Source organism: Atractosteus spatula, chromosome 3 (genome assembly GCF_055471065.1).
Source record: "Atractosteus spatula isolate fAtrSpa1 chromosome 3, fAtrSpa1.hap1, whole genome shotgun sequence".
NCBI classification, from domain to species: domain Eukaryota; kingdom Metazoa; phylum Chordata; class Actinopteri; order Semionotiformes; family Lepisosteidae; genus Atractosteus; species Atractosteus spatula.
In genome coordinates, this window is record NC_142708.1 from 43,558,116 (window position 1) to 43,584,808 (window position 26,693).

The 26,693-nt window shown below is 37.6% G+C and overlaps 1 protein-coding gene across 4 annotated transcripts in view; it reads right to left on the reverse strand.

Moving 5' to 3' along the window:
- spina (spindlin a) overlaps positions 1-22,885 on the reverse strand; it is a 54,085-nt gene extending 31,200 nt beyond the window's left edge. Inside the window, exons 1-2 of one of the 4 annotated variants that reach the window (XM_088910368.1) lie at positions 22,720-22,749; positions 3,695-3,888 (exon numbers count right to left, since the gene is read on the reverse strand). The gene's annotated coding sequence lies outside the window, so the exon portion shown is untranslated. Of the gene's footprint in view, positions 1-3,694; positions 3,889-12,713; positions 12,982-22,719 lie in introns of those variants that run through there. The other 3 variants (XM_088910366.1, XM_088910367.1, XM_088910369.1) reach the window with 3 other exon arrangements.
- Positions 22,886-26,693: the final 3,808 nt, after the last annotated feature.

Consider the following 26,693-nt stretch of genomic DNA (forward strand, 5'->3'; position numbering starts at 1 on the left):
ATCAAGACACCTATAGTATCCCTATGCAAACACATTTTTAGAAAAATTAAGATAATTGTGTGTTGTGACACTGTGACTGTTCATTCATAACTGACCATAAAATTTTCGATATATATAATCAATAAAATTGCCAGACTTGATGAGCTGGGATGTCACGTGCCATCTAGGATTCAAAAACCAGTGAAAAAGAAAAGCACATACTTGTCCAGGCTGTAGGAGAGAAATGAGAATCTCATAAAATAGCATCTACAAACTGCTGCAAAGAGTGAGTCACAGATGTACAGTTTGTATTGCTTCAAACAGTGGCCACACACCATGCAAGCCTGTGACTTTCAGATAGCAGAACCACACTGAATAACTGTGTTGTTGATCAGTGTTAATGAGCAAAATGAATGATCCGATATTATCGCTGTTCAAGTCTTGCAAAAAAAAGTAAATTAGTATGAGTTAAAAGTTTCTTATTTCCTTCTGCATTTTTTTTGGTATGACTGTTCCTTTTATCCTTCTGTTCCTTATACTCCCTTGTTATTCATTAAAAGTAGAAGTGCATGCATAAATTATGTCTGCAAACTAACATGACTGAATACTGGCATGAGGATCCAACACACATTGCATTTTGAATAAATACATTTTTTGTCATACATTCTTGGTATTTTTCAGCTAGGTGCCAAGCACTCTACCCAGTATATTCTAAATGGAAATGTGGACCTGGTTGTGATTTGGGGATCACAGGATGAATGAAAATATAAAAAAAGCCATGATCTTTCACAGATGGGGGCCCAAGTAAATATTGACATTTACACCAGAGATGTGCCAAAATCAAGTTGCACAGCTGCCATAAGAGGGATTCCCCTGTTCTTACTGCACAGAAGCTTGAAAAAAGTTTAAAATCAAAGTTGTCAAGGTGTTGATTTTGTATTTGCAGAAGGAAAAGGCAAAGAAAATACAGGCAAGTGACAAAATATTAGGTGTTTATTTGCATGAAACATTGCTTTACCATTGTATGTGGGCTTTACTATTCAGGCCAACATTTCCAAAGATGAAACAACAAATTTACAAAAAATAGGCATTATTTTAAATCACACCTTTCGCACATTAGAGTTTGACAGACTGACATTAGAATAATGCCAAGATCAGCTCATGGAAGTGGTGTGTCACTTGAAAGTGATAGCAAGTACTTTAACATCCGAATAAGTGGGGCAGGTGTTTTCGCAAATAAATACTCGGATATCAATTGGTCCTGACAAACTTGAAACTAGTAATACTTTGCAGAAATGTCATGAACACCTTTGTCCAATATTGTGTAAACATTTTTGGAAGTCACTGGACACATTTACAGTTCTGAGTTTGTGGATCACATCCATGATAATACTTACATCTATAAAACCAAAACCTGTTGACTTAAAAGATTTCTGTCCAGCAGCACTAACTTCAGACACAATTAAATGTTTTGAATGAATTGTTTTGTTCCAACCTCATTCGGCAACCAGTGCACTCAAGGACCCCTATCAGCTTGTGTACACTGCAAAACAGGTAGTTAAAAGATTGTTACCTCGTTAAATCAAGTGTACAAGCATTTATAAACTGCATCATCCTATGTGTGCATTCTTTTTGATGACATATCTTTGGAATTTAATACTATTCAGGCAAACGGGTTGGTAGGGAAGCTTTTGGATATGGGAGTATATCACACAACTTACTCAGCAGAGTAAGTAATTTTTTTTAATGATCAGAGACAGTGTGTGCGAGTCATCTCAGGGAAGTCTCTCACCATCAGCACCAGCATGGGGGTACCCCAAGGCTGTGTACTGTCCCCATTACCTTTCACATTGTATACTAATGATCTGATAAGCCACTATGACAACTGTTTGATTATTAAGGGTGACGTTAGCTTGATCGGACTTTTGAATGATGACAGACGAGGGAGAAATCTTTTTTAGAATTTGTGTCGGTATGATTCACAGTTTTTAAACACAAACATAACAAAAGAAATGATAATTGATTTTAGAAAGAAATGTTCTATACCTATGATTCTCATAACTGTTAATGGACCTGATTTTGTAAATTAAAACTCATACCTTGACGCTATTATCGATTGTAAATTTACTTGACAATCTGTATGAGGGATCCATTAAATATGCACCTCTCCCATTTCAATCTATATCTGCCTATATCTGCAACTATATTGGGAGTTTATTTTCAAAACTAAAACTCATGAACTGTGAGGAGTTCAGTCAAACTGGATAGGCTTTATGGACAGAGCTTGTTAACCACTCAAAATGAACACCATAAAAATAGAATCACTAGCACAATTTTGACAGCTTTCTGAATGGACGACAGGCAGAATTCAATATATCTTACAATACAATTAGTTCTTGATATAAGCACTGTGTATTTTTCTAATGCATTCTCACGTAAAAGTAGTGGAGTCAAATTTATGAATATGTGCTGATGGTTGGAGGCCCAGAACTAAAACAAGAATTTGCTAATGAAGTAAGATGTGAAGACGGGGTTAATTTTAAGTCCTTTCTGCATGAAGATTAGACTTCTAAGGCTGGAGTTTATGGCAGGAAGGGGGTTAACTGATAAGGATTCCAGATGCAGCTAGGAGAGCTAGGGAACCCCTGGAGACTAATCCCTGACCATTTGGCCAAAAAGCTGTAAACTGGTCAAACACGTGACCTCCCCCCTTTACCATAATAACGAATGACGAATCAGAACAGCAAGGAAGGACTATATAAGCCTAAAGTTTGCACCGGCACTTTGAACAATACTTCGGTTTTGTTGTTTCTTGCGGGAAACAAGACTGGCTTTATTGTTCCTTGCATGCAATAAACTCATCTGTTTTACTTCATCTCGGGATCCAGAACCTTATTCTTTCTGTTACAACACTACTCTTCTTGGCACTGAATAGCTGCAATGTGGATTCAGAAAGTGGCAAAGTCAGTATTTTGAGAGTATTAATAACTGGATTTGAATCTACAGATTAGTGTTTATGGTGTCTGACCCCTTAGCCTGGCCAAAAGACAGTGAAGAAGTATTAATTAAAAGTATAAAAGTTGATTTGAATTCATTTGAATGCTCAAACGATTGCCGTCTTTTACACTGTTAAACAGTGATGTTTCTGACTGGTGCTTTTCATGTCATTATAAAAAAACATAACTCTTGTCTATCAGCCTCACACCTTTCTGCCCTAATACATATTCAGAATCATACCTAAAAGATGATCACTATAATATTTCAGCCCAGAGGCTAAATCGGACATCTAAGAAAGCTGCAGCAAGGCAAACTAATTATCTCAACTTAGAAAGATGGACAGAAGACTGCGGACTGTAAGAAAAATTAAAATTGTGGTGTTGAACAAATTTTCTGATTTTGTTCATGTTATTATCGATAATTATATGAGCCCTGCTAGCGATTCATTCTTTCAGAATTTCAGTTTATAAACAAAGCAAAGCTTCTAGTAAGAGATCTATATCTAATCCAGATGCAAGTTTTTGAAAAAAAATACCCTTTGCAACATACATTTGCTGTTCTGCTTTTGTATATTCTGGGTTTGAATAACAAACAGTGGCTGCACTTCAGTGGTGGGAGAAGGTGGCTTCCCTCCCATGTGCAAAGTTCTTTGAGATTTTTTGGGATTAAAAGCACTATATAGATAGAATTACAATTCTCTCATCCTAGCGTTACTCACGCATCAGCAGGGTCCGCTTGTCACTTGTAGGACCCACATGGACCGCAGGGTGAGCGCCTCCTGCTGGCCTCACTAACACCTCTTCCAGCAGCAACCTTAGTTTTCCCCAGGAGGTCTCATCCAGGTACTGACCAGGCTCACACCTGCTTAGCTTCAGTGGGTTGCCAGTTGTAAGTTGCAGGGTGACATGGCTGCTGGCATATAGATGGAATTACAATTACAACCTCAATTTAACAGATCAACAGTGGGAAGGGTGGCTTATTATTGTTAAGTCACAAAGTGTATGATACAACCACCGGACAACAGTACAGTAAATGATACACATTCCACAGGCATGGTGATAACCTCTCAATACTAAAGTTCACAATCTCATGAATGAAACACTGAATTAAAAATAAAATGCTGTACTGCATGATTGCGAAGATTCAAGATGTTGTTGCTAGCGAGGGTAAATAAACTGGGATGCTGAACGTGATCGCATACTTATTCCAACATTATACATTTGTACATTTTTTAGATATTTGCATGGATATGCAGATTCAAAATTAATGGAAATAAGCATTACTACATTCTTATTTTAACTTGATTTAGTATAGTATTAATAGTAATTTTTACTTTATTTTGTGTGTATGAACTACTTTTCCTCATATCACTGTTGTCACTCCCAGGCTAGGACGGACTCGGGTCTTGCCATCGCCATTCCTCGGACCCCATCCTCACGAAATCAGGATGTCTCTCAATTTCTCCAACAATCTTTCCAGTCAGGCAATCAATCCAGTTCTCAATCAGCTCATAAGGCTGGCTGTTTAAGCTCTCTTGGCATTGAACTAACTGGCGATTACTAGCTAGAGAATGTGAAGACATAGAAGCCCGTTTTCCTCTCAATATCTTCAGAGCACTGTTTCAGCAGATGCTCGCCTTCATATCTGCCGCTACACCAGCCTCCTGAAGACTCAATCCGCTAATTGCTTTGCTTATTTTTCTCCAGCCTTCCACTGTTATTTTTAAGTCTTTTTCCTCTGCTGGACTTCAGCCCCTTTAACAGTCAACGTTCTCATCAGCTCTCAATATTAAACTCTAGTCACCAGGCTTTTCCCTTTCTCTTCCACCACTTCACGCAGCCATTCTCTTTCTGAGCTACTCCGGAAACCTAAAGAGCCTCCCCTAGTCCTGCCCTCGGATTTCGGCCAGTCATCACGATTCAACTCAGTTCTACCATGGCTGCAGCATAACTATAAACTTGTTTATGCCTCGCCGGACCCTTTATATCTGCCCACAACATCATTACTACCATTGTCATTTATGAATTCCTCATATTTAATCATCTGTATGTAGTGTTCATGAATACAATAATTCATAACAAACAGAATTATATACTGTATACTGTTATTACTGTTATGTAATAAGCAAAATCTATTAGTACCAGACATTTAGGTTAAACAGACATTGTCCTTTGATTTAATAAATATCCGGTATTTCTTGGGTCCAGACAAAGATCTGGAATATTGGATATTATCCGTTAAATTCAAAATCTGTAATATTGGGGTTTTACTGTGGTTTAAAGATGCTTTGACAAACTCGTTTTGCTATTCAAATGTGCCTCAACCTCAATTATATACATTTCTATAGACCAATTAGTTACTGGGCTCTTGAAACAGCAATCACCTAGACCAGGGGTCGGCAACCTATGTGTGCTATTATTGGCATGCAAAGGGATTTTCCTATCCCAATTCTCCTAGGCCTAAGTGCTGCCTTTTACACTGTCAATCATGACAATTTACTCTCCCATCTTGAATCCGTTTGGAGTTCCTGACATGGTTTCTTAAATGGTTAAACCTTGTTTCTCTTGGGGTTTCTTTCTGAAGTTGGGTTTATTCAGTCTGGCGTTCCCCAAGGCTCAATTCTCTGCCCTCTGCTATTCAGCATTTACATATTCCTGTATATTCCACATACATCATCTACATAATAATTTCAGTCAAAATTGAAAACTTTAGGGGTGATACTTGATCCTGGCTTTTGACCCTTCATATGCAGAATATTGTACAATCATCATTCTTCCATTTCAGAAATAACACCAGACTACATCCCTGTGTTATCTTTTTAGCAGAAAAACTGGTGAACACATTTTTCTATTCTAGAATTGATTACTGCAAGGTCCTATTCCCTGGGGTACCTAAATCTACACTGAACAAACTCCCAATATTTTCAGAATTCAGCAGCCACAATCCTGACCTGGATGTGTGCAAGCAATCACATTATGCTTGTCTTGGAGTTCCTGCACTGGCTTCCTATCAGATTTCGTGTCAACTTCAAAATCCTACTGCTCACCTTTAAGACTTATCTACTCCCCACCTTGCAACCTTCATTCATCTGGCTGGTATTCTATATGTCCTCCAAGCTTGTTTATATTCTATGGTTGACAGGTCTTCTCTTGCTATGCCCCAAAGCTCTGGAATTCTATCCCCAAGGATATCAGAAGTAACCTATCCTGAGTGCATTTAAATCTAGACCAAAAAACCTTCTTCTTCAGAAAAGACTTTTATTCAATTAGTCTGTGTCTGCTCAATTTTCAAAAGACCACATATATCTTCTGCTGCAACTATAACACCTTGTTTCTTATATACTTATTCTGTAATTTGCTATCATGATTTTTTACATATATTCTAAAGTACTTTGAGATGCCACTTCTAAAAGGCGCTCTATCAAAGTTTATTATTTTTAACACCACGTGCAGTGAAAGCGACACATGCAATAAAAATCTAATAAACCATAAAGAAATTGGGTTTAAAAAAATAAACTATACTCAACTGTTGTTATTCTATACTACATGATTCCCAATGAAAGCGCTTTGGTTTAGAAAAAAGTATTTACTTGGTTTATTCATTTCATTATTTTTAGCGGGGTTAGACTATTGTTTTCATAGGAAAGCTAATAATCCGTGTCGCGGATAACATTGTTTACATATAGGTGTAAAGTCAAGCATCATGGACAAAAGCAAGAAAAAATGTATCTGGGGCTATAATTAACATTAAAAAAATGTATCAATGGAGGTGTTTGCACTTTTCATCTTGGGTTATTCAGAAACCCTAAACAACCAGGTATCAAGCCAGGTAAACACAAATGACAATGACAGGTTCCCCAAAACACTGAAAATAGTTACGTATCTTGCTTAGAGTTTAAAAACACGAGATGTAACATACAAGGATTTCACATAGATTTGTTTATCATAATGTTTATTATGATCTGGCCTTATCTTTCGGCAACAGAGCTATGGGGTCACCATTTGCATAAATTAATAAAATTTAAAATGAGGGATAAAATGCAAAAAAGTAAACCTGACACCGTAGTCAGGTCATTCTTAGTGGACAGAAATACATATTACAACTAGGTTAAGCCTAAGTTTAATAGTGGTTAGACTACGTGTTTCTTATACAATTTGTGACTCAAGACTCCTCTTCTGCTCTGGTTAGTCTTGGGATTTTGGGATCATTTGTGCCGGTGCAATCAGTTTTGTGGTGGTATTGATGGTACAGGGGATGGCTAGTGTTTTGCTTTTTTGGTTACCAGTGTTATACAGGCCGGGCAAATCTGCCGCAAACAAAGATCAATAAAGGATCAGGTCAGTGGACGGGTAGAAAATCTAATCAGAATTTCTAACTATTTTAAAACTGTTCCTTCTGTACATGCTATACACAACTGTATTTTAATACATATACAGTAGTAGAAAGTGGCTCAGATAGCACAACTGTAATTGCTACTGTAGTACTCTGACTGTAGTATTTAAGTATTTTAAATCAGTTATCAACTTGCATTTAGCAGATATAAAGACAAATCTGTATTACAAACCAAATGAGGGGTTTTAAATATGAAAGGTTGGCTTTTAAACACCCTTCTTCATCCACATGACCTGCTCATGAAACACTAAAGACTAAGGAGCTCTATATCCAAATCACTTCCACAGCTCTTATTAGTTTTCAAAGATAAAAAAACAAAATTGTAATTCAAAAGATCATAAAGATAACCTTAAACACCTGTCAGTTTATTTATATCTTGAAGAGCAGCAAATGTATCTAAGAACTATCATGACTTGTATTTTCAAGTATATGAAACAGTTTTACAAATGAACAAACTTTGACAACATAAAGTAAGCCACCTAATGCCTAAAGCAATCACTAAATTAAACCCATACTTGCTTTAATACCAGCTTGATTTCCTGCAATATTGGCAAACATGACTGGGATTGCCTACTGACTTTTATATAGAAATCAAGCAAATAACCAAAAGTCTAACTTGGTGCCTTTTAACACAGCAATTTTGTTCCCCTTGAACACCCACATCAGAAAACAATCTTAAAATGGCTTGTTTTGTCAAACAAAAGCTATCCACACAAGGCAGATTCTGCAACGATTTGAAATTGAAATTGAATTGAAAATGACTCTGAAAGAGTTCTAGCTTCTCTTACTCAATTTACAACAGCTAGATTAAGTTTAACAAAGACTGCTGTCCAGAGGTTACTGTTCCTTCAGTAACACTAAAACACGTAACTATGTTACAGTACGCTGTGCATTTATTATAAGAAGGCATTTATAATTTATTCATTCGATACAGTCAATAAGTTAAGATACTATACTAATACTATGAGATATATTTCAGCATGTAGTAATCATAATTAACATACAGCTGCAATACATTAGCAATTTTCAGCTTGATTAAACTTTGCAGTGCAAAAAAACCTTTACCATTTTAGAATGAAAAAGCACTGAAAGAAACCTGACTAAAAAATGAGCAACTATGGAACAAAGTTCCCAGAGAGTGACAGCTTATCCGTATATATAGGTTGGTGCATATGCTTGATTTATTAAAATTATAGAACAGGAAGTGCCTGTTCTTGAATCTGATGCACACACAGCCTTCCCTGTTCAAATTTAAAAGGGTTTACCTCTTTTAGCCCATCAGTAGTTGTCATGTAGGAGCATAATACATCCGTCTGGGGCCAAGTACATTTTTGAATTAGGTCATGTGGTCTGCAGTATATATAAATACTGTACAAACATTTCATCATACCAGTAAAATGTGTTTTAAAAGTCAAGAGGGAAAACACCAACATCATCAATCAACTCCTCTCCAATTTGTGACACCCACCACAAGTCAATAAGAGGCTGATTGGAATCCTTCACTGCAAAACAGTCCTGTTAGAAAAAATATAGCAATAATTACTTCCATTTTTATTTTCCCTTCTTTTGCCTCTTTTAGTATAAACATTTTTCTGTCATAGACAAGATTGATGAAATTCATGTCATAATTTTATGAGACTGGAAATTGCAACTTCAAATTACGAAACTACCTTAAGCTTCGGAATCTGTGCATCTGTTGCTTGTCAATAACAGCATTAACATTTTCATCAGTTTTGATCTGCTAGCAACTAAAATCAGTTGGGTTACCAATTTGATGCACTTGGCTCCTTTTTTATTCTCTTGTGAAAAACTCGTCATCTCTGTCCGTGATCTTTTTATTCAACATATTCAAACATCCAAAAAACAACTTAGAAGTGTTATGAAACCAATGTTTCTCTATGATTTGTTAACAGAATTGCCAGCAAGAAGAACGTAGGTATGTTTTTGATTAAGAAAAGGGGTTTTCGTCATAAACAGCTAATGTGAAGATTTGAAAAGAATGAAAGCTTTAAATATTTCACTTCCACAGCATAAAGAAATATCAAAGCTTCAAGAGCCAAATTCATGCCTCTTACTTGGTTCTCCTCCCTACTGATAGCTGGTGTGTGGTGAGCGTTCTGGTACACTATGACTGCTGTCACATCATCCAGGTGGATGCTGCACATTCTTGGTGGTGGAGTCCCCGTTACCTCAAGTGCTTTGAGTGAAGTGTCCAGAAAGGCACTATATAAGTGTAAGCAATTATTAATTAATTATTCTATCTGATACAATGGGAGGAACTAGGAAATTTCCCTTTCAGATAAATATCAGTTAATTGCAATTTGTTTATTCTCGTTAATTAATTTTGTGGGACTACGTCATGCAAAGTTGCTAAATGTGGCAATTAGTTCAACTTACAAAACCAGACAAGACCAGGGGCCCCATTCTTAAGGTCCATCTAGATTAAAAATTCACCATTCTTTAGAAGTTTGTGTTCATCTTATAAACCTAAAAAATCAAACCAATACATTCTATTCTATTTAAGAAATAATCAAGTTTTATGTATAGTTATTTTCAAGTAGATGTATCCGTCTGTGATAATGTTCCATAGTAAAAACAAATGCTGTATATCTTAAGGAAATACGAAGAGCAAAGCGGTTTTAATTTTTTTGTGCATTTCAAGTAGATTTTAATAATAGCACTAGGCTCACACCTAGAAACAAAAATAGTTATGATTCACACCTCTTATGTTGTAACAATTAACTTAAAATCATTGTAATGTTTTACTGTACAGGAAATCTAAAGTCAAAGGATATTGAGGCTGTGGTGGAGTTGGACATTCAGAAACAAATGGTAAGCTCACAAATGCATAATGCTAGGACATTGGAACAGGAGCCACAGCCCAAAGAAATAAGAACATAATGCATTTGAGCCTTCCAAAAGTTTGTCACTTAAAGCAAGGATTCCCAAGCTGTAGCCTGAAACAGTTCGGGTGAACTGTGGCTACAACTACATTCAAGATAACTGTACAGAGAATTACAACATTTTTCAGCTTGCATATTCAAAGAAAGCAAAATAAGAATAATGTTTTGAGGAATATTGACATGATTTAACAATCTCAACTTTCAATTATCACAATAATTTTATTGCTACATAATCCAGCAACATTCAGTCTACCATTTGTTACATTCAAAATGGCCAATCATAGAATACTGATGATAACCAAGAAGGGTGAACTGGTGAAAATAATTTCCAAACCAGCTTCTACACAGCAGTAAAAAAGCAAAGACAATACAGCAACAGTTCAGAGAACCTTATTAATCACATAACACAATGACATAAGATGTATCTGGATTTAAAAAAAGGATTTAAACATAAAGATCTTCATGTGAATAAGTATGTGTACTTTTAACATTCAGTAACTGGTGGCAACTCCTTGAGCAGTAATGACTTCAACTAGACATTTCCTGTGTGTTCATCAGTCTCTTGCATAAACTTTTATTTGGCCCATTCTTCCTAAGAGATCTGAAACAAGCTGGTTACATTTGAGGGTTTTCTTGCATAAACAGTTGATTTTATGTCCTTTCTTAACATGGTCTGACACTCTTCTCCAGAATTTGCAGACACAACTCCAATTGTATGGTTCCGTTAATGACAGCAAGCTGCCCACGTCATAAGACAGCAAAATAGCCCCAAACCATGTCACTCCCACCACCATTCTTGACAGTCAGGATGAGGTTTTTCTGCTGGAAGGCAATGTTTGGTTTTCACCAGACAAAACACTTCTCATTGGCCAAAACATTCAACTTCTGATTTGTCTGTCCAGAGACCACTGTTCTAGTAGTCTTGAGGATTGGCCAGCAGTTCTCTGGCAAACATGAGACAGGCAGCAGCAATTTTCTTCTACAGATCAAGGGTTTGTCGCTAGCTATCCTTCCATCAAAACCATTCCCTGTCTTTTCCTGATGATTTTCAATGTTGCTTTGGGGCAGATCTCGACAGGATGACTGGTCCTAGGTAGAATCGCTGTGGTCTTTAATATTTTCCATCTGACAGCAACAGAGCCCCAAATGCTTAGAACTGCTTTTTTAAACCTCTCTAGCCTGATGAGTATCAAGTTCTTTTATGAAGTTCTGATTTTTAACCACAGATTCTAATTACCCATAAAAATTGTGCTAGAAGAACTAAGGATTCATTCCGCTTTATATACAATACTTATTTTTTTCTACTAAACCCTTTAGGTTACGTAAGAAAAAAAAATTTTTATATTAAACAACGGCATTATGGTAAAAAGTTTGAATTCCCATATATTTGAGTTCATAACTTTCTCTTAGCATACTTGAAGTTTGAATTCACCCCTTGTTTCAATGCTGAAAAACATTTCTGAATCAGTATATAAAAATAAAAAATTAAAATGTCACTTAGAAAAATGACTTTTGCAGAATGTATTGTTTTATTCTAAAAAAAATCTACAAACACAACAAAATCTGTACTGAAGAAAAATAACTTAGCCCGTTTGTATTAACGTCACATCTGATGTTAGAAGATGAACTAAAAATTATTCCAGCTCCGTGGAATTTCATAGAAGAACATTTTTGATTCTATTTGCTTCCCCTCTGTGCTGACAGTCTGATATTCTTAACCTAAGTTTAGCACTTTAGCACACGATGGACCCCTTTGGACAAGACGAAATGTATGCTTTTCAGAAAATTCTGGAGTTTTATTCATGTCACTCACTACCAACAACAGTTTTGTTTTTTTTATTGTACTTTATGTTTGGAAAAATAAAACAAACTGTGGTCCAGCACCTTGAGAAACTACAGGAAAACCTCACTCACTACTACACAAGCCTCCAGACAGTACTCAGCTCTGAATATGACCAGATGCAGAAACTTTTTCTTTCACTGAAAACACAAAGCCTACAGAGCGTCCAACAAGGAGAAAGTCCACACGCTTAGCAGGAGAGTAGAGAAGTGTCCAAACTGAATACCAATGACATTCTAATGAAGCGTTCAACATTTTTCTTCCCTTTGCAACAATTTACCTTCACGAAGCTGGATTATTACCACTAACAGCTTTTTCAACAAACTACTGTGAAAGGCAGAAGACTGAGGAATGAAACCAGGCTGAGACTGTGCAAGAAGAATCAGGAAAAAAAGTTACAAATGTTACAAATGTATTCTTTTAGACCAGTGGTTCTCAAACTTTTTGGACCAAGTACCACCCCTGATCAAACCAAAGCATCCAAGTACCACCTACAAGTCATCTTCTCATAGGAACCACAGAAAATCTCAATGACCAACATGAGCGCGCGCACACACACACACTCACATACACATATAATAAAAATAGCACTGAGCACTTACCATTTCAGTGAGAGGGGTGAGCCTGTTTAGTCGAGCAAAGCAGATGTGAATTCACTGGTTGAGCCTTGATACAATTCACATTTGACAGCAGAGTCTAATAGATTTTAAATCCTCAGGCATTTTCTTGACTGCCAAGAAAGGCCTCGCAATGGATGCTGCAGTGTGTCCACTTCATATCTGGAGCAACCTCTCTAAGTCGTGCAACTACACTGCAGTGTCTGCCTGTTATCGCTCCAGCACCATCTGTACAAACTCCAGTCGAAGCCATTCTCTTCGATAAATTCATTCAGAAGCTGAAATGTGTGTTCTCCTGTAGTTCTTGTTGGTAACGGCTTACGGAACAGAAAGTCCTCATGGGACATGCCCTCAAACTCATATCCCAACGTAAACAAGCAAATTGGCCAAATCAACAGCATCTAAAGACTCATCTAATTGCAGTGAAAAGCATCTGCTCATCTTAACATGCTCTATCAACGTACTTTTGACATCATCTGCCATATCAATAATTCTAGTGACTGTCATTCGAAAGCAGCAGCAGGTCGAGCTATTTAGCAGCTTTTTCTCCACACATAATAGGCGTCAGCTTTTTTGCAAAGTTCTCATGAATAGTGTGGGGATTACCTGCTTTAGCAATCCGCAAGCTTGCATTTTTCCCCGTTTCCGTTTCTGGAGTCCGTCTCAGAAGTAAAAAGAAGTTTTTATTTCATGCGCACGGGAGCGAAACATAGACGCTCAGTGTATTTTTCGCAAATTAACATAGAACAGTCCTTAAATATTTTTCTGCTATCATCACGATTTCCTGTGCTCACAAGATTGCCACTGTTCCAAAACCATGCACATTCTCCTACCTTGCTGAAGATAACTTTTTTTAAATACAACTGGTCACTTACGTTTGTAGCGTGCATTCCTATACAAGTATTAGCACGTGCTGTATCATAGTATGTAGGCTGCATATTTGACACAAAATATTTTTATTAAAATACAAAAAATGAAAACCCATCCCAAGTTTTCAGTGCACACAACAAATTTCCAGGGTCATCTGACGTACCACTGCTGGTACACGTACCACCGTTTGAGAACCGTGGTTTTAAACCACAGCTATTTGAATGTTTCTGAACTTTTCATAAATGTTGTACCTTTATTGTGAATGTATTTCTTGATGGAGTCCAGTACAACCACATCCATGCTAAACCAACATATCCTGCTTAGCAAGAAAATAGTAACTTTGTGCCACTGCTAAGATACCTCAGGACTCATGGACTTACCTTTAGCAGCGAATGAAGGTTTTGTGTAGACTAGCCTGAAGGCGAGTGTCAGTGAGTGTACTGGAAATGGACAGAATGATGTTGTGTATGACAGACCAATTGACGGAGAGGTCCAAGTGTAATGGTTTGGGCTAGAGTGCCTCTGTAGAACTCTAGTTGTAGTGATTGATGGTAAACTGAATGCAGAGTGCTACTTTGATAAATTCTTAAGACCTCACTTGCTGCCCTCCCTGTCAGCTCATCCTGATGTGACATTCCAGCAGGTCCTCATGCTGCTCTTATAACATCAGCTATCTCACAAGATGAAAATGTGACAGTTATGCTGTGAGTGCCCTGCCAGCCAGACTTGAGCCCCATTGAACATTTGCGGTTTGAGCTAGGAACACATATAGTGTTTAGTACTCAGAGACCAGTGAAAGGGATATGCTTGTACAGGCTCTGTGAGAAGAATGAGACAAATCCTTCTAGACAGCATATGTAACCTGATGCAAAGTATGCATTGCAGAGGTGCTGCTTCTTTTGCTTCTGACAGGAGCCACACACACTAATCACCCTATGAGTGTCACAGTAAGATGACAAACTCTAATTAGCATAATTAATTTTCCTGTCATACCTCTTCAATAAAATGGCAGTGCAGCTGCTACAAAAACAGTAATTTTCCTAATAATTTTCTGAATCTGTTGTTGTTACAAGTTTCTTTTCACGTCTGAGTATAATTATAATGCTGATGCAGTGAGCTAGTACACATCATGAAAATGTAATAAATGTAATAATAAAGTCCTAGGCCTTGTGAACCCAGTGTCAACCGTACTTAAGAAAACTTATAAGTCAAACTTTATCATTTTCCATTCTTAGAAAGATTCCAAGTTACTTGCATAGCAGCAAGGATATGAATATGCTTAGAATAATGTGTTTGGAAAGATTATAATAATCTAGCCTTGAACAGACCCTGGAACTGCTTAACTCCTTCGATTCAGATTCTAAGGAACGTTGCTGTGATAGGATTCTGATAAGCAGGATGTCCTAGCTCTCTAACACAAACCAGGCCACCATAAACTGGGATCATTCTGACACCTATAGTGATGAAGTGCCCAATGCCTCGAAGTCTCCAACTCCAAGAGGGAAGCACATTTGAATTTAGACCCCAGCTAGAGGTCACCTGTCAAATTCACTGGTACGGCCAGTGATTCACCAATGATGAACATGCCACATGGGACTGCCACTAAACCTGATGATGTCATGACAACACAACTTAAAAGTATGCACAGCAGTCTGCTATGCTCTCTGAGACTCTGACAATTTGATAGTGAACTCATCATGTGACTGTGACCGCCGCTGTCCAAACCACCACTGAAACAAACATAGCAGAAAGTAACTGCCGTGTTGAGAGACCATACAAAAACAGAACTGTGTGCAAGAATTCCTCTGCAACAACAAGTTTCGCATCAAGCTGCCATTTGTAATTTCACGGGATCAACAAACAGTAGGACTTTCGCAAACTTGTTTTAGATTGGTAAACCAATACAAAATATCTTTGGCACATTTTATTATTTCATTAAAACAGCATATTCTAGTCTTTGAATATATGTGTATATCACTTTTTTTCTGGTTGATTTCTTGTAGCTAAAACACAGTCTCTGAACTTACTGTCCCAATTTCTAGTTGAATTGAGTTACACAAACCACTGAACTGCTACAGTTGGTAGGTTTGATGATAAACAGTTAAGAGCACATAGTGAGTCGGACGACATATTAATTAAATTTAAAATTCAACTGAGCAGCTCCAGGGAACAAAAGCAGTAGACAAGGAGGTCACAAGAACCAGGATTGGGAATCCTTATGTTAGCTACAAAAACCAGACATGAAAATATGGCAGATTAAGCACCATTTTTTTTTACCACAGCTGCTGTGTTCAGAAAAAACAGTTGTGCTTTTAAAAAAAAAGATGTACAGAGGTACTGGTGAGAGAAGTATTATATGATTCACATTTAGACTGGGCAAAGAACTTTTACATTATGCACGGATCATTTGAAAACCATTGCAAAATGGATGAACCATTTACGAGCCCAGATGTAAAATTCTTTGCGAGATTGAATTGCAATAAATGGCAGAGCAGCATATATTATATATATTATAGGCTAGAAAAGTCTGCCTGGTAGAGCAATTTCCAGCCTTCTTATAGAGTTTATAAAAGACATCCTGAAAAGCTCCACAGAAGAATCTCACATGTGCAGGGACGGTTCTTTTACTTAAGATCATTGCACCACAGATAAAATAATTTCCACATAACTGCCAGATTTACGTGGGAGCAAAAATGAAATCACTATTTTAAAATCAGACTACATAAGTCAACAAACACAGCAAACAGAAATTCAACTATAGGGAGAAAACTCCTGAGTCTGGCTGCATACATTATACGGCTTGAAATCCCATCTGATTAATCAATCATCTGAATCATAAAGGATTTCAAGTGTAAGACACAGGGTCTGTATGATTACAACAATTAGTGAGGCACTAACATTTTTAAAAACAATAATTATAATAGCAGTATTCATTCCATTATTCAGTGTAGGTTGTTTTAGGTTGATTTTGTTGATAACCTAGAGTAGTCTATTTGGTAGAGGTGTACGGTAAAACTGGTATACTGGAAAAACGCAGTTCTTTAGTCACGCGGTGCATACCGTGGTACGTTTTAGACTGTACTGGTACGCTCGGTAATTTCCAGCAATTTCCGTCAGTGGTTTTATTTTTCAGATTTTAACAAAGATTTTCTACTGTTTACATTCATAAAATTAAATTTGATTCAAAGAACAAAATGACTGCAATGAAAATGTTAACTTTAAAAGGGTGAGTAAAAAAAGTCATACTACAGGTATTTCCCACATATCATTGGCTAGTAAGTTTTAGAAATATGACGTGATTTCGGAAGTCACGCTGAAATAATGGTAGCTGATTGGTTCAGAACGACCTTTACTTTCATCGATACGGGCATTCCCAAAGGCCCATTTATGAAGCCCATTCCCAGGGCTGTTTTTTCTAGTTTTTCTGATTCTACTGTAACTCTAATCGGGAAGGAAGTCTAGTCTTGATCATGTTTTTAATTCCATTACTACCATTAGACATGTTTTGATTTTTTTCTTTTTTGCAAGTAAGATTGTCTTAAGCTGTTTAAGTCAATATAGAATGTCTTGTCTCAGCAATGTTTTAAGCAATTATTGAGGATTCTTTAAAGTTTTAGAGGAAATAGCCAAGGGCAATCGAAAATGCTAAACATGTTTCATAAGGTTGTGAATGTCAACTCATTGTAAAGAAAAAATGTTACAACTTACAAGCACCTGTCATATTTTGAATTTTACATTATCTTGCTAAGCAAAATTGAGCTCCAATACCTTGTGAAAAAAGATTTAATAATTTAATGATTGACAAAAATCTGCACGTTCTTAAATTGTTCTGTCACACTGTTCAGTGTTATTTCTAGTTCTTTGGTTCCAATAAAACAACCATTTTCATTACTTTATTTTGTTTACAACTCAATATGCTTTACTAATCATGAAGTCAAATTTAAATCAGAATCTCCATATGTAAACATGCAATAGTTAGCGGCATACCGCGGTACATGCATGTGTACCACTGTATACCGCAGTACGTTTTCCAGTGGCAGTACCCAACCGTACTATTTGGGAAACCACTATGCTCCAATAAAAATGGACATTGTGGAAGAAATAATCTAAGTATTCCAGGAAAACAAAGTGCTGTCCACAAAGCTGGAAAGTGCAGAAGGATCTTGGAAAATAACAGGAGAACCTTCAACTTCCTAAAATTATCACAAATCTATATTAGTTTTTCAATCTAAACAAGTACGAAAAAAGGTTCTGAAAATGAAAGGTTTGCAACTGTCAGGATTTTTACATTTTCCATTTGATAAACTGGCCTATATCCTGTAGTATTTCACTACACACTTAAAAAAAATGATCTTTCAGAATTAAAAAGTGCAATGTTCACTGGGGAACATAATGCACGAGTATGAACAAGGTACATCTTCTTTTTAGATAAACATCTTCATTTCCCTACATCTATCCGTTATCAGAAAGTCTCTTATTTCTGTTAAGGGTTGCAGCAGCCAGGATCCTATTCCAAAAACACAGCACCTAAGGTGTGGTTATACCCTTGATGAGATTCCAGTCCATCGCAGGGAAGATAAAGAGACACCAATGACCACATCCACCTTGTGTTTGGAAGTTGTGAGGAAACTAAACATCAGGTAAAAATCAAGAGCTGTGAACTGGCAGCACTGACCACCACCCCAGCATCCCGCCCTATCTTTTACACCCATCAATAAATTAGCCTCCTTGTTGTAACCTAGGGAGTCTTCTATTTTTTGTTGTATGTAAACCTTTTAAACACTGTGCTGTGAAGACAGGATTTTTTTGTGTGGCTTAAATATAAACTTAAAAATAAGAACTGGAAGGAAACTGGTCATTGTGAACAGCTGAATTTTTTATTAAAATTCTGAAAACTTTTCTGTCGAAATACTTTAAATTATTTTGAAGGTCCAGGGAAACACTCTTAGGCAAATTGCCATTTTCTTCTATTTCTTTCCTTTTTTCCAAAACTATCTCAGGCATCATATAATAGTGAAGGTATCAGGGTTTCAGTGCTTTAATATGAGCTGCAAAGTCTACACAAGTATACAACCCAAGTATCTTGTATATGATGGTGTGAGTTCATTACATTTATACAGATGCTGGATTGATAAACACCGCAGTGGTATATGAGCTTCAAAGAAATAGTGCATTAAAGCTTCTGGAAATAAAATAAATCACACTACAGCCCTCACTGATGTAAATTACCCCCCAACATTTGACAGTAAGAAAATTATGCACTGTACAGAGTTAAGAAATGTTAATATATATGACCTCTTGCACAACAAATACACAATTCTCTAATCTAATAATTCTAATAAATAATCTGCTATCAAAGCAATTTAATAAGTGGTGGAAAAATTCAAGCAACAGCGTTATTCAACCTAAATGACTACAGCATGCACTGCATAAAAACCTATTTTACTCACAAATTTCCACAATAAAATGTACAAATGTTTAATACCAGAACCCACCTCCTTGCATTGTGTTAATCATCTAGTGAGAGGGAAATTAATTTACTGTATTGAAAACGTAATAGGATGTTTGTTCAATGACTGCATTATTCTCATTCACAGGCACCTAAAAGGCAAGTGAACACTGCTAAGTTCCAGCTAATGATGCTCTGCTGAAATATTAAAAGATTGTCAAAGATTACATGGAAATGGAATAACAGGCTCCTACCTTCTTACAGGCAAAAAGCACTTCTTTTGTATACAGACACAGCTGTCCACAACAGCAATTTATGTGATTGAGTGCAAGTAGAAACTGCCACTCCAAAGGTTGTCTCCATAACCATTATTGAAATCACGGTGAATATGGACTTCTCACAGAAATATTTAATTTAGCAAAATATCATTAAGACTTATGCTATTACATGAAAAATCTAATTAGTCTGATAATCAAATCTGATAAATCTATGGGTTTGGATGTGTTTAAGTGTTTCTAAACTTCATATACCTATAAGCCATAGATTACAAATAGTCTAATACTGTATGCTTATAAATGCTTAACACCTGCTGTATAAGGAAAAACTGTTGATGTAGTCATTATACAGCACACTCATGGATATGTAACGTATGCATGTCTGATGACCTGGAACATGGAGAAAACACGCTGCAATCATTCTTTTTGATAGATGATTCACAAGTGTCTGGTACAATGAACAAGATGTCTAATTTCACCTCCTTGTCCCATGTATTTCAAATGAATACTGTCATGTGTGAGCACAAATTTCCCATTAAGACGTTCCAGCGACCCAAAACAATCTACCTCATATGCTACAAAATTAAATTACCACCCCATAAAAGCTGCTAACTATTGGTAAGGGTTGCTGCAATCTAGAGCTTATCCAGGAAGTATAAGGCAGAAAGCAGGACAACAGCCTGAAAGGGACACCAACCCACCTCAGAAAATACACGCACTATTGCACACTCAGTGCCATTTAACCTAGCTGGCAGGTCTAAGGGAGAAAAGAGAAAACCAAAGGAATCAAAACAATACCATGCGAATGTGGGGAGGGCATACAAAAAAACACAAGTTTCTCCAGTCAGGATTTGAATCCAGGACTCAGAGCTGTGAGGCAGCACAACCATCCACTATAGCATAATCCCCCAGAAATACAATAATTATCAAAATAAATCCAGCATACATCATCACATGATTTTGAAACACCTATGGAAATCTCCATAAAATTACAAGTTCCAAACATTCATATAAAGCTATAAATCAGTCATAACAGGTTTCAAATGAGCTGCTATAGAGTTTTTTTACAATAACTGCAGCGTTACCACCTAATAGACTGATATCAGATATCAGAGGCTAAGCGAAGCAAGGCCGGGGCCAGTCCGTTACTGGATATATATGGATCAACATAAAAGAAAGGTTACAAACATAAGAAGACCATTCAGCCCATCTAGCTAATCAAACCTCTAATCGTGCAGGTTGCTAAGACATGTTGGTGGACCAGTAGGTGTCAGTCTCCCCTCTGACCTCGCATTTCCAAATGAATGCTCCTAGGACACTGTGCTGAATAAACTGCTTGTTTCAAAAAGATGTTAAAATGAGATCATTAGTCATTAAAGTAATTAAAGATCACAAGGCACTGTCAGAAACAGCAAAGGGGTTAACATTTCTGGTGTACTGCCTAAATTTCCACTCTTGGTCTGCAGTCTGAACTACCCAGCATTCCCCCTTTATTCAACTGCTGAAGCATATTTTTGCTTCTCTACCTGATGTGTAGTGGGGCTATGAGTCAGGTGGATGCTGCACTAAAGTTGATGTTTAAATATGCCCCTTCCTGAACGAGAAGGTCATTTTTACTGTGAATAATTTATTTAAACCAATGCCCCAAACACAAAAACAATTAAGTCTTATATAAAAAAGGAAAAAAAAACAAATGCAAAAATTTCACAGAGTACATGGTTTGGTAACAAAATATTTCTGCTTTCTTTTATGTGATAACAGTAAATAAAAATGATCATTTCTAAATCTGCCACATACTGCAGACACTGATGACAGATGACGACAGGAGGTGAAAGCAACAAAAGTAGGAGTAAACAGCCTAGTGCTTTTGAATGTTCCCCCACTCACTGCAGGTGAAACCAGACAACCTCATTACTCTGTGAGCTGTATGACATCCCAGACATCATCACCATCCAATATCAATGGCATTAGTAGAACGAACTTTACAGTGCCTGTAAGAATCCAAAATCAAGAAGAATGTTGCCTCTCTGACTTTCAAGCAGGTCCAGGTAAAAATAAATGCTTCCTTTGCATCAGAAAGAACATATGTGACGTGCTCACCCCAAATCAGTTTCTTTCAGGTCTCTGATACATTACGTTCAGTAATGAGCTCTAAAAGAAAGCGTTAAACACCAACCCACCTTACTTAGGAAAATATAACATTAAGACAGGAAAATGAAATAAGAATAATTCCAATATAATATGTATTACCCTCAAAAAGCCTGATTTTGGGAGGGTAGGCCATTTATGATCAGACTAATGAACGAACATCCATGCGGACAGAATAGACTGTTGGTAACATTAAGTACTAGTTTTACATTTCTATTGTAGGTTATACAAAATTAAAGTATGCACTCACTCAGGAAGCAATGCACCGTTATAGAAAGTAAAAAGGTGTGAACCCTTTGCTTCAACTTAATTCTGTTAGCTTTTTATTTAAATTAGTGAGTATTAACAGTTGCAAGGGAACGCCTCCAGTAGGTGCTTAAATAACCCTGAGGTATTATTACTATTGCTATGGCATCAACAATACCTGCTACCACTTTCATGAAGCTCTTACTGGACCACAGTGCCCTACATACTTCATGTCAAATTTACAACTCTTCAATGGTTAAAAAAAACACGACTCGTCTATCACCAACAGCGCTTCAGTTAAATGAACTGTATTGATCACTCCTCGCAACTCTGCTTTACCTGCAATTTGACCTTAGTTATGTTGTATCACACAGTTCCGAAAGCAGCAAATGACATCTATTTTCCATTATTTGAGGTGAATGAAAACATCTAACAATGCAGCACAAGTCATTTTCCAGCTGCCTAAATGCTAAATAATCGGACAATACTTTTGCTCTGCAAAGAATCAAAGATGCCGATAGCTACAGACCCGAGAACAATGCTCTCCCAACTTCCTCACACTAGCATCTGTCTGCCAACATTTTTGCTGCATTAAACTATAATGGGGGAATAACGATGGAAACTGTATTTTTTCATTGGTAAAGCTAACCCTTTTCTAGAGAAACACGTCCGCTAAAGTTCATTACAAAGGAAATCCAGTAGATGTTTCTCAAAGAAAAGGTTCGCTGTAAACCGGTGCAAACAATTATCCACTGGATCTGTTGCAAGACAAAATAAAATACCACCGCCTGCAACAGCAGCCAGTGTATTATTACACCAGCAGCAGCGTCAATGTCAGCCATGTTGCTCCACTATATTTACAAACCCCGCAGCAGAAGAGAGCCTAGCACAACGGCGCTGTCGAACAAAGGAAGGACTGTACTCTGACATGAAACACATTTCAAATGGAAACAAAACTAGCAAAACAACACTCTTTCCCCACAAAAACCCCCCGCACACACACCTCTCCATTCCCTCTCAGTGGCTGCCTTTGACCATCTCCGTGTTGTTTACAGTGTTTTGTGTCGCTTACCCGCTGTATTGTTCAGGTACATACAGCTTAATTTCGCCTGCCGTTCTCCTTGCCTCAGCCTCCGTTTGCAAGCAACCCCGAATCCACGGCCGAGCCCTCCCCTCCCCTTCTTTTTGCCAGATAGTGACCTAAGCACTTCAATAGGCAGGCGCGGTGAATTCACCCTTCCTGCTAAATAGTGAGAAATTCTCCCCCTACCTCGTATCCAGTCTGGAGCCAAGCGGCCTGCGCTTGCGCTCATACTTGAGATGACTGCGACAGGGATAGGAGCGTCTTGTAAGCATGCGTCGGGGGCGCTGCTGCTTCAGTACATGAATAGAAAAGCTGTGAGAATATTGTTTTAATTGACAGTGATTTTCTTTCTGTGCATACTAAGATTATGAATGGGTAGGCACAAAGTTCCTTGCTGTTTTGCAGTATAAATGTTAATTAAAATGTTTACAAACGTTGTCAGACTGAACGTACATAATCTCCTGATTTATATGAAAGAGAAAGGCCTGAGCAATATCACACAATTTCTATAACTGTCAAAGCAAGGGAGTGTTGAAGCTGCAAGAGTGAGAAGATAAAACATTGTTGTTATTACAAATGTAATATACAACTTACATTTTATACAACAAATAGTAACAATACATAATTTATTTCCTGCTGTGTTTACAGCACCACTTTTGTAGTTGTTGTACTCTTCATTATCACAGGATGTTGTCTTTAAAGTCTTTCACCTGGTAGCAGGCTTTTTCCAGTTTTCCCTATTGGGCATTTCTCTGGGTTGTGCAGCAGTGAAAGTAAGAAATAATAAAGCACATTTTTACTTTTCCATAAACAAAAGGGTGCACCATTAAAATGAGCAAAGGTGGTGTGGTGAGACAGGGGCCAGAAACAGTAGGATGTATAAAGATGTTAGTTACTGGACTCAATTTGAGATTACTATATGAATCATGAAACCTGTATAAAAATATAATTAGTTCAGTGTCCATCAATTATTCAAATAAAGAGGGCAATAAAAATAAATTGCTATAGACAACTAAACAATTAGCAATACTAAAATCTTAAGAAAACAGTTTTAACAGCTTTGAGGTCAGGATAACAAAGGCCACAAATAAAAAAAGAGGAAACTATTTTTCTCACAGCAAATATTTCCTAGTCATTGAGCAATGCAGTAATATGATCACCATAAATTTCAAGACAAATGACAAAACAAATCACGATTATGAATAAGTGTTCAATAGTTTTGCTACAACTACAACCATTAAAGCAGGGCCAGATTTTGGTTTTCGTAGGCACTAGGAACTTTTACTCCAAAATGTGCTAAAGAGGGGTAAACACCAATTGAATTACCTTGATAAACATGATGTACTTTAATCTATTGTAATGACCAGGATATTTATTATTATAATTATTATTATTAATAATAATAATAATAATAATTTCTTACACTTATATAGCAAGTTTTCTGGACACTCCACTCAAAGTGCTTTACAGGACACCCCTCCACCACCACCAATGTGCAGCATCCACCTGGATGATGCGGTGGCAGCCATAGCAGCTATAAGTGAGGAGGAGAGCAGAGTAATGAAGCCAATTCATAGACTGGGATTATTAGGAGGCCATGATTGGTAAGGGCCAATGGAAAATTTGGCCAGGATGCCAGGGTTACACCCCTACTCTTTTCGAGAAACCTGGGATTTTTAATGACCACAGAGACTCGGGACCTTGGTTTTACATCTAATCCAAATGACAGCACCTTTTTATAGTATTGTAATGCTATGGGGTTCATGTGGGCGCCCTCGCCTGCTGCCTGCACAGGTCGGCCCCCCACCATCGGGGACGCGAACCCGGGCCTCCAGCATCACTCAACAGGGACCCAGCCTGGTGAGGTAAAGAGAGATCTCCCCCCAGCCCAGCGGCTGTGGTCCTGCTATTACAGGGAAAGGCGGTGACATCACCGCTCTGGTAAGCCAGCTTTCACACTCAATGGTGGCCGTAAGCATTACAGTATATTGTCCCCATCACTATAATGGGGCATTAGGATTCTCTCAGACCGCAGGGTGAGCACTCCCATCTGGCCCACTAACACCTCTTCCAGCAGCAACCCAAGTTTTTCCCAGGAGGTCTCCCATCCAGGTACTGACCAGGCTCACACCTGCTTAGCTTCAGGTGGGTTGCCAGTTGTGAGCTGCACAACTGCACAAGGTAAGGATTAAGGCGGGATTAAGGGAGGACCTTCAGTTTAAGGTGGGTTACAAGGACAAAGCAGCAAACACTGACAACTATTTAAAATGGCTCCTCATAAACTCTCTATGCTATTAACACTGCCAGGTCAATCTCTGGTCGACACACTGACCTCAAGTCCAGCCCCATGGCCTCTGCCCCCAGCTTGCCTTGTGGGCGCATAGCTAAGGGGAGGTGCAGCCGTTAAAGCAACCGGTACTGGCGCTACACTATTCTAATGCTAAACCACGTGATTGATGGAGTGAGTCAAGCGACCATCACTTCGATACTTCTAGTTCCTAGAATAGCCACTAGATAGCGAATGATTATTGATTTGGAGTACCTAGAGTCGATCACAAGCATGTAGTTTCAGCTTGGTTTTCGTTAGTCACTAGTGTTTCTTTCCTTCATAGGCCCAAAAAATTTCGTAGGCCCTAGGCACTGTAGGCACAGGGCCTAATGGGAAATCCGTCACTGCATTAAAGTGGTAATCAATTAAAGTCCTCTGATGTCACTGAGCTACAGAAATACAGTAGGAAACAGAAATTTGTTTTTTCAATTTTTTGTGTCAATTTTTCTCTCTTTATAAGTTCTTTCAGCTGTCATAAAAATCAGCACAGTAGGCGGCAAACATCACAGTTTGAGTGAAACACTGTTTGCCTTGACATTGATCAAATTACTACACAGTTAGATGTGATGCATAAGGTGCTAGGGGTGCTGAAAGGGCAAGGACTGGGCCTAAAAAACACAAAGACAAAGGAAAGACAATACATCACAAGACTTGGTAATTTGCATACAGACATCATCTGCATGTAGCCTCTGTTTGTTTATGTCAGCCTTCCTCACGTGATTACCAGGACAGTCCCACCCTCTTTTGAGTTCTAAGAACATAAAAAAGGTTACAAATGAGAGGAGGCCTTTCAGCCCATCTAGACCATTTGGTGCAGGGTGAGGGGATTTAGCACCTTCAAATTTTCTGGGTTGCGTAGTTTTATATTTGGTGCAATTTTTCATTTTTGGTACTCTGTCCTTTACTTTTAGACCACGGCTGTCTTCCCTTCCTTCTGAGATGTGATACATGCAGTGTCACAGATATACAGTACTAGCATGTCTTTCCCAACTATTTAGTCCCGATTTCCATCAAGGAATCTGTAATATCTGAGGGTGCTTATCCCATTTTTAAGTCAAAAGACCAGTCACACACCAGTCAATGTTGCCCCAGATTACAACTAACGATGTTAGTTGTACTCCTGCATAGTCCTTTCCCAGTCTCTATTAGTAAGAAACACATCTGGAATACATTCATGAAGATAACAGCAAATTCTCTGCATACCTCATAAGGAACACAACTTTTTAAACATGTATCTGCAAGATAGTTGCCTTGACAACTGTAGGTTATTTTTGGACAGACACTTGTGTATTTTTGCAGCATACTGTACCTGTATTTACCTCTATTTTGAGTAAACCTAGTGATTATGATACACTTCACTTTATATTAATATATTTGTATATACTATTACTTATGGTATACTGTGTGTGCTAAAACATATTAGGAAAAATATTTGTATTAATGTTATTTTTATTTTAAGGAAAGACCTACTTTCAGTAGTGTTTTATATATTAGAAAGACATTCCTCCTTCTCCTCTCTCTCTCCAGAGCATCTGGGATCTAGATGAGAAACTTAAACTTTATG